Genomic DNA, 13,135 nt, shown 5'->3' with positions numbered 1-13,135 from the left:
AAAATATAGGTGATTATCTCAGTCAAATAGGAAAAGGGGGGAAGGATATGATAACCAAAAACCCCAGTTCACTGAAGAACAAATATTAATGACCAAGAAAAAAGTTCATCTTTAATAGTAACTAAAATTTTCAATGAAAACAATAGTGCTCTCCAAGTGTAATGCTATTCTTAGTGCTTCATATGTGTATTTGTTTCTTACTCAAGTGTGTGGCAGAGACACTTTTTTATGCCTGTTTTATAGATGAGGAAACAGGCCTGGAGAGGTTAGTCACTACTGTGTGATCTTGATCAACTAAGTGGTTGAGCTGTGTTCCTGAGCCTCTGGTCTGGCTCTGGGTCTGCCCATACCCCTGTGCTATAGACTGATGTAGAGGATTTGTATATATAACAGCACAGGCAAGAGTGCACGAACTGTTCATCTAAAGCTGAGGGGGGTATTAAGCCAGTAACAGCTTGCGGGGGGGGGATTGACCATGGTTGTAAGAAGTTTTGAGATTTCCTACCCTTATCCAGAAATTACACCTTTAGGAAGTTTATCCAGGGAAATAACCTGCTAATCACATCTCCCCAACTCTGGCAGGAGCCTTCTATGTTTATAGGCGGTGGTGTGGGGTGATTAAGTTCTTTTAGGCACACGGCCCTTTAGCGCACGGCCCTTTTGCACGCTGCCCACCACCATGTTGGTATTTGTGCTCGGGACACCTGGGTCTTTGCACTTGGGAATCCTTTCCTGTAAGCAAGCGTATCGTGCTGTAGTTTAGGTATTGAGAAACAGTAGTGTCTTGTGGATGATGGCCCAGTGACATCTTCCTCACGGGAGGGTTGGTCTGGAAATGAAGTGGGAGGAGGGAGTCTTGACTGAAGACTAGAAATACAGATCCCAGGTGCCTAGGAGAACCAGCTTCTTTCCCGGTCGGGCAACCAGTAGCGAGTTTGTCCTGAGATTTCGGAGGTAAGTGCAACTCTCCAGATCTCTCGTCCTGGTTTGCGTATGGGACACCAGAGGACCCACAAGGCATTTTTAGTTTCACATTCAGGCAGCTTTTTGGCATGGTTTTTTTTTTATTACGAGCCTTAGCATACATACATGTTTCCCAAAGTTTCCATCCTGGTAATTTCCCCCAAAGTGTTGCTTTCTGAGAAGGGTGGGGGTGGGGTGATCCATCACAAGTGGATTCATGTGTTTGGCCCCAGCCCTTGCCCTTCAATCCTGTGCCTGTGGCTCACTGCCTATCAAGTGTCAAAGGCCTACAATTCCAACCCTTCTCAGCCGTAAAACGTCCATATAACGTACTAATTCGGTCGAGGGGGTATCTGTTAAAGCTGAAAGTCTGTCATATAATAAAGTAGGTTTTCCAAATGCATATGTTAAAAAATTGACAAAATAGTTTACCTGTTTTTACTTATTAGACACGTTTGTGTAATTAAAATTATGTATGAAAAGTTTTCTACATGTATTACTGTAATTTTAAATTTATAATGACTAGGTCTAGTAAATGCGTTCACTCACTAGTCACCCGAGTAAACAAATGCACAGGGGGAGGGGGCGTGGCTTAGCGCACGTGGGAACATCAGGTGGCTTGTGTTAAGACTGCTGCAGAAAGTCACCCCACGGGGCAACAGAACCAATTACCATGTGTGATGCAGTGTGGTCACGTGCTAATCATTCACCGAACATTGTTTACAAGTGGTGACTCTTGGATTTAATTATGTAGACTATAGTTGTAGATATGTAATATCTACCTATGTCGGTGAAATTACTACAGTGTCTTTTCCAACGTATGGCCTATTCGCTAAAATTGGTTAAAAATGACGAATGAATAAAAAATAACCTGTTAATTACAAGCTGTAGGGGCAAGCGAGGATATAGCCCAATTCCCCCTCCCAGTCAGTGGAACAGTGTCCACCTGGCAGCGGCCACAAGGAGCAGAGCAGCACTGACCTGAGTGTTTCCCATGTCCCTGACTGCTAGCTAGCTTCACCAGGCTCTTTGTCCTCGGTCTGCATGCAGGCCTTCCCCAACCCGGCTCTCTCCTCTCTGCTAGAGATGCCCGTAGCGTACCCTGGCCAAGTGTGGCAACTCACCCCAACAGGCCGCCATCCAGTCTTCCCCAGATGTAATTTATAAAGGCTTGTCTTTCCCCTCCGGTCACCCACGTGATTTTTTCGGACTAGCAAAGAACAGCATGGTGCTCCCAGGATTGGAGCTCCTACAGTACATAAGCAAATCTTGGGTAAAGCATTTTAAAATTAACAGGTTGTTATGACGTACAGACTAGAAATTTTGTCCATTAAATCAAAGTGTTAAATACAGGGTTTATTGTACCTCCATGATTGAAACTTGTGCTCAGGCTTTTTCTCTTCATTGCCTCTTAATAGAACTTGAGTTCTCTGCCCCTTTGCATCAGTATTTTTTTCCTATTTTGCTGTTCAATTCCTAACACCTCTGGAAGGGAAAACTAGCAAATAATTACTTTTAGGAACATTGTGAATTGGACAGCCCTTTCAAAAAATCATTAAAACATCTGTATTCTTTGCCCTGTAATCTCACTTCTGGAAATCTAACGAAAATAATCCAAACTATAGAAAATACTTTACGCGGAAGAATACCCATCATAGCAATTGTTCTTTGTAGAATAAGAAAAAAAGGTAAATGAAGTAGGGAATGGTGAACACAAGTGAAATATTCAAACCTAATCATTGGCTCCAACAGTTAGAACTTAACACTTACCCTAGCCATACCCAGGCATTGGCAGGGACAGGAGCCAGACTGCATGAAATTGAGGAATGGGGAGAATGGTGGTATCAAGACGCTTGGCTAGGAACTGAAAGAGGTAAAGGACAATAAGCAAAGGGTGGACAGGCCAAAGGAGCTTTTAAGATGAAAGTAAAGTCCCTCTCCCTTGTTCATCCACTCAACACATGGAGTGCCTTCTAGGAGCCAGGAGTTTTAGGTGCAAAAATCAGTAAGACAGGGTTCAGCTTTCATGAGCTTATTTTCTTGTGAGAGTAGGCAATGAATTATTCTGTGACTCACGATGAGTGCTCTAAGAAAAAGGGTGAGAGGATCGAGTGATGTAAGAATATGGTACTATTTTGTTTAGGCCCTTTATCAAGGAAGACCTCTGATAAAGTGACTTTTGAACAGACTTGAATGAAGTGAGGAAGATGGGAAGATGCAGAAACTGTTTCCCCTTCCCACACAAGCAGAGGAAAGACCCAACATCCTAAAGGGGACTGTGCTTGACTTCTCTGAGAAGCAGCAAGGATACCCGGGGGCTGGAGCAGAGTGGGTGAGGGGAGCTTGGTGGAAGCTGTGGTTAGAGCGGTGGCAGTGGGCCAGGGCGGGCCAGGTCCTGCTGAAGTTTGGCTTTCAGTCTGAGCTGGGACACCACTGCAAATGCTGGGCAGAGGACTCTTTTAAAGACTTGTTGGTAGAAGGACCACTGAGGCGGCTGTGTTGAGAATGGACTTCTCTCATCTGGCAAACACACTGAATATACGCTACACGTGGACCAGTTAACCTTTGATAGAAATCCAGAAGCCAGCTGAGTGACTCCCACACATCAGGTGAGAGAGAAAATGCATCAGAATCGGTAGGAAAAGCTGACATACTCTGGCCGTAAGCCCTGCCTTCGCCACAGTACCACACAATGGGGAGGAAACCCCCAATTCCACCTTTTTTCTAAGGGGTGAAGGATTTGGACCCCACATTTAGCAACTCAACCTTTAACACTCCCATACAAGGGATGGGTCCCCCAAACACCTCACTATGAAAACCGATGAGGCTGTGTTTATGAGACCCGCAAGACAAAGGAGTAGTTGTTAATTAAGGTTCTAATGTACAACATGATAACTATAGTTGATAGCACTGCACTGTATTTTCAGTCCGAGTGTGGGAATCCATATATGCGGAGGGCTGACCTAAGTTATACACAAATTTTCAATTGTCTGGGTCAGTGCCCCTAGTCCTGTGTTCAAAGGTCAACTATATTGTAGAATTGAAATTTGCTGAGAGTTGAACTTAAATGTTCCCCCAAAGATAAATATGCGAGGTGCTGGCTGTGTTAACTCGATGGGAGGAATCCTTTCACAATGTATTTTGTAATCATCACATTGTGAACTTCAAATTTCTTAAAATATTATTTGTCAATTATATCTCAATAAAGTTTAAAAAAAAGGAAAGGAAAGGGCCCAGCCAGAGTGGCTCAGTGTTTGAGTGTCAACCTATGCACCAGGAGGTCACAGTTTGATTCCCCATCAGGGCACAAGTCCAGGTTGTGGGCTCAGTCCCCGGTGGGGAGCGTGCAGGAGGCAGCCGACCAATGATTCTCTACCATTATTGATGTTTCAGTCTCTCTCGCCCTTCCTCTGTGAAAGCAACAACAAAAAAATATTTTTAAAAAGATTTTTTTTTAAAGGAAAAAATGTACTAATGGCACTAATTAGAGTAGGAGTTGAGGAAGTTAAAAGATGCAGAGGTTGGCTGCAAAGTCGGTGGGAGGAAGGGAAATGCTGAGATGAGGCAGGAAAAGGAAGAAAGGCAAAGGACTGCTGGCCTTGGACATGTACAGAGGACAATCTACAGAAACTTTTTTCCTGTGAAGAGCATCCCCTTTCCCTCCCGAAAGCACCCTCGTCTCTGTGGGAAGCCCTGCTGCTCAGTGAGCTGGTGCAACAGGCCGGTAATGGTGTGGGCTCTGCAGCCATACTGTGCGCTCACTCTCCCACTGCCTCTGTTTCTTCATGTGGGAAATGGCGTGATAATGCCTGCCTCGTGGGGCTGCTGTATTTAATGAATTAGTAAATGGATGCATTTAGAGCAGCCTGGCACATGATAAAAGTTCAGTGCATAATTGCTATCATTTTTATTGGGATGATTCTGGAGGCAAAACACCTGTGTTCAAATCCTGACACTGCCCCTTGACTAGCTGGGAACTTTTAGAAAAGTTACTAAATTTCCCTTCATCTGTAAGAGGAGAATAATTATAGACCCTACCTCATAGGATTACAAGAAGGATCAACTAGGTTAATATGTGTAAGTGCACATAATAAGCACATTTAAGTATATGCTATTAGTATGACTAAAGAGCCTTTGAAACTATCAGTTTGGGGAACCGTCCACTTCGCTGTGTTTGCATAGTGAACGTCCGCCAAGTGCTGGAGAAGATCCCATGAGCTGCTCCAAAGCAGAGCCCTGACCCCTGACTCTGCACGTCCTCTCACCGTGGAGTCCTTGGCCCCGAGGCAGCTCCGCACTGCTGCGTGTGGGTGTGAGAACACTTCTCTGAAGATAGCCAGCCCCACACATCTAAGTAGACTTAGGTCCGCAGTTTTAGACGCCCTCTTAAAAACAATGATTTCTAAAGTAGTGTGAGCCCCATCCCCTATTTTATTTTAACCAAGAATAAATACTTACCCAGACCTTATTTAGTACAGACTACGTTTTACTATCAAAAACATTGACTTCTCGCAAGGTCATGTCAGTCTCTGTATTAGGATGGGGTTTGGGGGTGGATAACAGAACATCTACACTCACAGTAATTCAACCAAGACGGAAGTTTATTTTCCCTCACACAGAAGTCTGGGCTGGCAGAGCAGCTTTGCCCACAAGATGGGCCGGTGTTCACGTCTAGGTGTGAGGTGTGCTGCTGTTGCACATTTCTTAAGGTGCTCCTCTCATCTCACATCGGCTGTGGCTGAGCAGCTAAGCACATCCCAGCAGCAGATGGACGACGGGAGGGGAAGGGAAGACCCAGATGTTGGGCACAACCTCTGCTCACAGTCCATTGGCCAGAACTTTGTCACGTGGCTGCAAGGGAAGCCTGGAAGTAGAATCTTTAAGTTGGGTGACCCCACTCAGCCAAAGCAGCTAAATGAATGCATTGTTACAGAAGAAGGGGGAGTATAGACTGGAAGAAAAACTAGTGGCCTCTGTCATAGTCATTCGATTTTTATTAAAGGAATCTCTGATTTCTTGAACTCTTTTCTGATCAAAGACTTCCATACCCTACCATGTCGCATATTATAAGTTGAGGTTTGAGAAAAGAATGATAGTTTTAAATGAAAATATTTCCAAGAAATGAAATACTAAAAAGTGTCAAAAACTTTTAAAAGTGAACAGTAGGCAAGTCTAAACCGCTCATGCTCAGTACATGTCACACCACATGGTGAAAGTGTGTACCTTCTCACCAGATTTGTCCCAGCTATGTCCCACATTGACATTTTCACACAAATAGCACACAAGTCACAGAAGACACTCTTTAAGCGGCTGGAGAAAATGGCTGAAGCATAGATGAAACGTAGCAAAGAACATCAGAGACCTGACGTTCATTGCACACTTGCCCCAGAACCTGCAGGGAAGCCAGAGCCCAGTTTGGTGCCTGAGGGCTTTAAGGTAAAAGTGCTTGGCTGACCCCGGTTAGTCACAGAGCGGGGAGCCCAGCACAGCTCACTTCGTTCCTCTCCGGAGGGAAGTGTGGCCAGGCCTAGCATATTTTTATAGCTGAGACTGTACAAAAAGATGGCCCTAGCCCAAGAAGGCGGGAGGTCAGCGAGCTGAGCACAGGACTGGAGGAAGGAGACGCTGACAACGCCTTTTACTAAGAATCGGCGAGGGTATCGGAATGTGCAGTCCTTTCCAAGTCATTGTAGCTGCTGGGAATCTGAACGCATCTCTGTGTGAAGGATCTTTAAAGGTACCTTGACGTTTTTTAGCGTTTACTCCGATCATAAGAACAAAATGGCCTAAAGCATAACCAATTGCAAGAGTCATGGTGGGAAGAAAAAATAAAGGCAGCCTTTCTGGGAACTTGAGCCTCACAGTCACAGGAACGGGAAATGGAAATTCTTAATCGAGTTAAAGTCACTAATATTTAGAAAGCGTCCGCGGCCGGAGGGCACGTTTCCTTGAGTCCAGGGCAAAAGCCAGTTTTATTCCAAGAAAAATACAGAGAACTGTTGTGCTGAGATCTAGTAAAACAAGAGAGGATAAAGCAGGCCTTTAACAAACAGCTTTTTATTGCCACAGAATTCCCCAGGCCTCCTTCTCCCCTGAATGGCTCTAGTATCTGGCTACAGGACTCAAAAAGAAACAAAAATGTCACCACTGGCCCACAGTGCCGCCCTCCCCCACCCTTAGGAGATTTGGAACTGGGTTTACTACTTGTCCCTTCGGCCTGACCTAGATCAGCAGAGCCAGGGGCTGGCCTCGTGGACCCTCCTGCAAGGTGGCGGCAGAGTCTCTGTCCCCAGCCTCCCAGGATGGAGCCAGCCTTAAGACAAGCGTGCAGGGCCCAGCTGTCCAGGCCTCCCGGCGTGTGACGGATCGATTGGACTCAGGCACTCTCCGTCAACCCTCACACCACCGACGTCTTGGGCCTTCCTTCCAGAGGTCACTGTGAAAGGTCGGGCCTCATGTCAACTGCCACCTGGGACATGCACTCTCTAATCCTTAAAGCAATCCTGCTAAGTAATATGGGAATTCGGTCCCTGGGATGCAGAGGGGGAAACCAGGCTTGAAAGAGGTTAACTGACGGCACAAGGTTCGAGGCAGCCAGCCCGAGGTGCTTTCCGTACACTGCCCTGTCCCTGTACACCATCTTATCTCTTCAAACCTACCTGACTCCTGGGCCAGCACCTGCAAGTTCCCACACCCAGGCCCTGTCCCCAAAACTTGAAAAACACCAACGAAAACTCAGGTGCTTGGTTACTCTTGAGAACTGACTCCTACATAAAAAGCCCCTAATCTCAAATTTCTTTTTCAAATCTATTACTAATGGTGGTAAAGATAGACTATTGGGAGTTAGACCACCACCCCACTTGGAGTCCCTCGCCTGCCTTCTCCGCTCTCCTGCTGCCTTCTCTGCCGTTGCTACTGAAGGGGAAGGCAGGTTTCCCAGCCGCGAGAAGCCCCCGGACCCAGGCTCTCTCACTGGACTGGGAGCATCTTGAGGGAAGGAGCAGTTTCCTTTTGCTTCCCTCAAGCCTTACACACAGGTCACTGAATCAGGGACGCTGACAGGAAATCCACAGTGGCACAACAAACCCTTCATTGAGACTTGCTTTGTCATTTAGTCATCTAACGTAGCTACCACTCTAAGCTGTTTAGAATCTGGAATGTTTAAAAAGACACACACCAAAAAAAACCCCTGCATATTTGTTTTAGAGATGCTGCCACTTTGCAAGTTCTAAACACAAGAGATGATATTAACAGAGGAAAACACATTCTTCCCCTTCCTGTTTCAAAGGATGCCTTTTCAGCTCTGACACCTTCTTGGCAGCAAACAAGACTTGTAGTCATTTGATATTTTCTTCGGATTCAAATTCATACTGCGAAGGAGAAACTGCCACGGCTAACAAATTAAAGCTGGACTCGTACCCTGTTATGCCTGGCTTGTTTTCATAATCTCATGGTCTGCGCTTTCCAGGTGTGAGAGAAAGCAACGTCCGTTTCTGCTGACCTGCTGAAACCGGTGGGCGGCCCCACAGCCTTCATGTGTTGGTCACTGGAAGCTCTGTGATTTGTCCCAGTGAAAAGTTAGTACGTCTCCCCACCCCCACCCCCACCCGCATCTGTTAAAAGTAAAGATAAATCTTGTTTATAAAAACTTGACATTTCTTCCTTAATACGGAAAACGGGCAAAACCACATTAGCTTTTCCAAGGACATTTCTGTTTCTGTGACCTTTGAAACACTGCCTAACAGAGCCTTCTGCCTTCCTGTCGGGAAACACTCTTTCTTCTGTTCGCACCAGAAGACGTAAACATGACCATTTCACTTCACGGAATGGATTGGGATGTGGGTGCTTGGGGGACAGTTTGGGGGAAAAGCTTTTTTCAAGTATAAACTACATCAGTCAAATAAACAAATCTTAAGTGTCCGGCTTGATAAATGTTTATAAAGTGAACGCATCCATGTTAACTGCCATTCAGATCAAGAGGTGGAACTCGAGAGGGAATATATCTGCTAAGAAGGGCTCCTCGTGGACACAAATGTATAACTAGAGTCTCGCAGCCACTGTTTACAGGGGCCTCTCCCACGTGCTGCATTTCAGGGAAAAGCTACAGACTGAGCTGTCAGCCGCCTGCACTGTGTCCCTGCTGTCTAAGTCAACCCTTATAAGGGAGCTCCTGGTATTGTCCTTTGACCAATAGGACTGAGACCTGTCCTGTCCAGTTGGAACTGCTACCTATAGCCTCATTTGCATGTATACTGACCAATCAGAGTGGCTCCATAATAACCAGTCAGAAGTCAAGAAACCAGCCAGTCCTGTGGCACATCTACACAATGGAATACTACGCTGCTGTAAAAAAAGAAAGAACTCACCATTTGCACCAGCATGGATGGACCTGGAGAGCATTATGCTAAGTGAAATAAGCCAGTCGGAGAAAGATAAATATCACACAATCTCACTCATTTGTGGAATATAATGAACAACATAAACTGATGAACAAAAATAGATCAGAGACATAGAAGCATCGAACAGACCATCCAACCTCAGAGGGAAGGCAGGGGAGTGGGGGCAGGTAAGAGATCAACCAAAGGACTTGTATGTATGCATATAAACATAACCCATGGACACAGGCAGTAGGGGGTTGAGGGCATGTGCTGGGGGTGGGAACGGCTGGGGAGAGGTCAGTGGGGGAAAAAGGAGACATATGTAATACTTTAAACAATAAAGATTTTTTTTTTTTCAAAATGGCCAATCAGGGCAATGTTATTTGGATCAATCAGACTGCAGGTTTAGATGTCTCATTTGCATAAAAATGGACCAATCAGAAACTAGGGTGTGAACTTCCTCTCTAAGAGACTGCCTACCTTTTGTCTCCTTAGAGTGCACTTTTGTTTTTTTGTGGGAGGCTGCCTTTCCCTGGTTTGCAAACTGTTCACCTGAGTAAAGTTTCTCCTTTTACTGCACCTGATTGGGGATTTCTGTTGGCATGAGATTGATGGCAGATACCTTTTGTTAACAAAGATAAACAGAAAACTCCTTTATGTACTATCTTAGTCATTCTCCACCACAAAAGTAGACATTATTCTGACTTCTGTCATCAAGATTAGTGTACCTGTCCTGTGTTTGAATATTGTGCAAATGGGATCATACCATATATGTCCTTTTGTGTCTTTTTTCACTCAATATTACATCCATAATATTGTCCTATATATCCACATTTGGCAGTAGTTTGTTATTTTCTATTGCTGTACAGTATTCCATTGCATGAATATAGCACGATTTACATACTAGAGGCCTGGTGCACTAATTTGTGCATGGGTGGGTCCCTCGGCCTGGCCAGGGATCGAGGCCTATCTGGGGGTGGCCAGCAGGGGGGAGGGACCAGGGGAGGTTGGCCAGCTGGCAGGGGGGAGGGGCCGCAGGAGGTTGGCTGTGGGAGTGCACTGACCACCAGGGGGCAGCTCCGGTGTTAAGCGTCTGCCCCCTTGTGGCCAGTGAGAGTCATAGCGACTTGTTGACTGTTCGTTCCAGTTGTTCTGGTCGTTCGGTTGTAATGGTCGCTTAGGCTTTTATATATATAAAGTCTACTGCTGATAGTCATTTGGGTAGTTTCAAGTTTTTGGCTATTATCAGTAAAGTTGTTAGGAACATTCTTATCCATGTCTTCTGGTAAACATAAACACCCATTTCTATTCCACATTAAGTTGGGTGGAACTGCTGATCATGACATATATATTTAGCTTTAATATATACATATGTATTGTTTTAATAAATACTGCATATATATTCCAAAGTGTTTGTGCCGATTTATGCTCCCACCAACAATTATATGGGAATTCAAGTTGCTCTGTATCCTTGTCAATATTCACTATTTTCAACTTTTTAATTTTAGCCATTATATTGGGTATATACTGCTATCTCATGGTTTTGCTTTTCCCTGATGATGTTGATCTCCTTTTTATATTTATTAATAATTTGTCTTTTTTCCTACTGATTTGTATAAGTTCTTTCTATGATTTTTTTGGTAAGATACATGCACAGGAAATATAGTTTCCCAGTATGTAACTTGCTTTTTGACTCACTTAATGGTATCTTTTAAATAAATTTAAAAAATCTTAATTTTTTAAATCCTCACTTGAGGATGTGTTTATTGATCTTAGAGAAAGAGGAAAAAAGAGAGAGAGAGAGAGAGAGAGAGAGAGAGACATCAATGTGAGAGAAACATCAATCCGTTGGCTTCCATATGCACCTGGGGATCAAACCTGCAACCTAGGTATGTGCCCTGGCCAGGAATCAAACCCGGAAACGTTTTGGTATACAAGATGATGCTCCAACCAACTGAGCCACCCAGCCAGGGCAAGAGATCTCAATTTTAATAAAATCCAATTTATCGATATTTTTATAGTTAGTGATTTTATGGCATTTTTTCCCCAGGAAGGTGAGTGACATAGGGAGCAGCAGGCTTGGGGAGCTGTGTAGAACACTGCCAAATCCACATTTACCGACATACCAGATGCAGTTTTTATTTTTTATTTATTTTCCCCTCCTTTGCCCCTTTCCACCCAGACCCCTGCCCTCCCCTTCTCCTGGCCCTACCCACATTGTTGTCTGTGTGCATGGGTTATGCACATATGTTCTTTGGCTATTCTCTCCACCTTCTTTCATGCCCCACCCACCTCCCCTCTGGTATCTGTCATTCTGTAACATGTGTCCATGACTCTGGTTCTATTTTGTTCATCAGTTTATTTTGTTCATTGGATTCCACATATAAGTCAGATCAATGGTACTTTCTTTCTCGGACTGGCTTATTTCACTTAGCATTATAATCTCCAGGTTCATCCATGCTGTCTCAAAAGGTAAGAGTTCCTTCCTTTTTAAAGCAATGTGGTATTCAATTGTGTAAATTTACCACAGCTTTTATATCCACTAATCAACCAAAGGGCACTTGGGCTATTTCCAGATCTTAAATTTTGCTGCTTTGAACATAGGGGTGCATACATTCTTTCTGATTGATGTGTTGGGATTCTTAGGACATATTCCCAGAAGTGGGATCACTGGGCCAAAAGGCAGTTTCATTTTGAATTTTTTTAGGAAACTCCATACTGTTTTCCACAGTGGCTACACCAGGCTGCATTCCCACCAACAGTGCATAAGGGTTCCTGTTCCTTTTTCTCCACATCCTCGCCAACACTTGTTTGTTGTTTTATTGATGGCAACCATTCTGGCAGTTGTGAGGAATAGATATCTCATTGTGGTTTTAGTATGCATCTCTCTGATGATCAGTGATATTGAGCATTTTTATATGTCTATTGGTCATCTGTATGTCCTCTTTGGAGAAGTGTTTATTCAGGCAATTTGTCTATTTTGAAATTGGATTATCTGCTTCCTGATGTTAAGTTGTATAAGTTCTTAATATATTTTGGAAATTAACCCTTTATCAGATATATCATTGGCAGATATGTTCTCCCCTACAGTGGGTTCTCTTTTATATTTTGTTGGTTTCTTTTGCTGGGCAGAAGCTTTTGAGTTTATTGTAGTCCCATTTATTTTTTCCTTTATTTTCCTTGCCCTAGGAGATATATCGGCAAAAATATTGCTATGTTAGATGTCTGAGATTTTACTGCTTAAGTTTTCTTCTAGAATTTTTATAATTTCACAACTTATATTTAGGCCTTTATCCATTTTGAGTTTATTTTTGTGTATAGTGTAAGTTGGTGGAAAATTTTCATTTTTTTGCATGTATCTAACCAATTTCCCCAGCACCATATATTGAATAGTCTTTATTCCATTGTATGCTCTTGCCTCCTTTGTCAAATATTGACCATAATGGTGTCAGTCGATTTCTGGGCTCTCTGTTCTGTTTAATTTATATGCCTGTTCTTATGCAGTACAAGGCTGTTCCAGGTGCAGTTTTTAATTTCAAGCATAGGCTTTGAGGCTCTACTCGGTGTGCCAAGGGAACAGAGTATATTCTCTTATATTTCCTTATTGTTTTGCCTTCCATATTTAGGTTTCTGATCCACTTTTAATTGATTGTGTATGGTATGAGGTAGGCATCAATGTTCATTTTTTCCCCCATGAAGATATACCATCACTTCAGCATCATTTTTTATTAAAACGACCGTTACTCCCCCCTCCCCCACCCCACCCCCTGCACACACACACACACTGAATTATA

The sequence above is a fragment of the Cnephaeus nilssonii genome, assembly GCF_951640355.1.
Source record: "Cnephaeus nilssonii genome assembly, chromosome: 13".
Taxonomy (NCBI): domain Eukaryota; kingdom Metazoa; phylum Chordata; class Mammalia; order Chiroptera; family Vespertilionidae; genus Cnephaeus; species Cnephaeus nilssonii.
This window is presented reverse-complemented; position numbering follows the sequence as displayed.